The sequence below is a fragment of the Lynx rufus genome, unplaced genomic scaffold (assembly GCF_022079265.1).
Source record: "Lynx rufus isolate CCGP_SWC_20201006 ecotype Redwood Valley unplaced genomic scaffold, mLynRuf1.p SCAF_15, whole genome shotgun sequence".
Lineage (NCBI taxonomy): Eukaryota > Metazoa > Chordata > Mammalia > Carnivora > Felidae > Lynx > Lynx rufus.
Window position 1 is genome coordinate 63945936 of NW_025814829.1, and position 1861 is coordinate 63947796.

Sequence of the window (1861 nt, forward strand, 5' to 3'; positions counted from 1 at the left end):
CCGGCCCGCCAGGTGGGCTCCCCTCGGTCGTCCTGCCGTCTGGCCAGGGTGCACCATGCCGCCCACGGCGTGTAGAGCCTGTGGCCCGCGGAGTCCAGCACTAGCTTCGCCCTTTCTGAAAGGGCTTTCCACCAGGGCAGGGGCCGCGGGGTAGTCCTCCGGTCCCACGGCTTAGGAGCACAGCACTGGCGGCTGCAGTGGCTTGAAAGGCTGAAACTACGAAGTACTGCCCGTGGGTGACTCAGTCACAGAACCGGACGCATGCGGCACCCGGCCTCAGGGGAGCGGATGGTGTCACCACAACACAGAAGCGACAAGAGCACAGCTGAGAGTCATGTGATGCCCTGGCAGCTAACTGGACCATGAGAAGGCAGCGGGGGCTTCGCTGGCAAGGGCCGGCACTCGTACGCCGGGGGTGGGGGTCAGAGGGGCCACGGTGAGGACACAGGGGTTGTGCTAGCACATGGCCACATGGAATCACGATGATCGCGGCTACCACTCAGAAAACAAAATGGCAAACACACACACCGCCCTGGGTTGCTACATGCTAGAATCAGCCTTCGGGTTTGGAGTGGTTCCCGGTGGAAACTCACTGGGGTGGGGTGGGGGTGGGGGTGGAGGTGGTGCCTGTGGCAGTTGGAGACAGGATGAGTTAGTTATGGTGTTGGGGAGGCGAGTATGGGAGCTGGCCAACCTCATGTTTGAGATGAACACTTCTGCCGTGGATGGGTGCCCCCCTGAGAGGACTCTGAATGAGTGTGCATTAAATCCTATGCATATAAAAGAAATACGGATCATGGAAATTCACAGTTATCGCAGCCATTAAAGTGTCTAAGAATCTGTGGAACCAATATCCTCAGACAACCAGTTCCTAACCAGTTGTCCTGAGTTGCCATTGTAGAGTTTCCTGCATTTGTATCTATTTACTTACCTGAAATAACAGGGCAGTTTATAATACTGATTACTTATGATAGTTTTCTGTTAATAAAATAAGGATTTATACAAAGCAATATTGGACTTTTTAAACAGTTAGATGCTATGTTACTTGGCACAGTTAGTAATGATTGCGTAAAGATTTTAGCCAGTCCCTGGAGGGACTTCTCCTCTTTTTTTATGAAAATATGGAAGTATCTGAATTTGTTCCTAGCGTTTACGTTTTTGGTTTACTCTCTCACATTCATGTAAGATACTGTCTTCCTAGCGGGTAAGTGGAGCTCCTTGGAAAGTCTATATTGCTAATTTTGTGGACTGAGACATTTCCTTTCACACACAAATACTACCTATACAGTATATATATATACATATTTATTTATTTATATTTATATTTATATATTTATATTATATAAAGTTTACTTACGTATTTTCATCAACCATATCAGGTCTACTTAATTTTTTGCCCATTGTCAATAAAAGAGCAATAAATGCAGCAAGTTTGGTTTGTTTTTGTTTTTGTTTTGTTTTGTTCTGTCTCTGGTTTTTGTGTCTCATTTCTTCTTTTCCTAGGCTGGGTTTTCATATGTGTGTACAGTTGGGGAGCAGAGCTGAGGGCTGCTTTGGGGTGGGGGACAGCTCAACATCTACATGGCCGGTGGCACCGTTTTCAAGGCTGATGGTGGCCGAGGCCCACCCCTTGGGTCCAAGTAGATGGAACCCAGGACACCAATGCTAAGTGAGATCGTGAACTTTGTTTCCTGCAACACAAGCCCCATGGGCTCAGAGGGCTCCATCCAGGCCGCGGGGAGCAAAGGGGAGAGGTGGAAACAGAGGTGCCCTGGGTCTGGTCTGAGGCCGGCCACCCCCGGGCATGGCTCTGTGTGGTGTGCAGGTGTTCCGGGGCAGTCTGGGGCCCTGCCCAGACTGT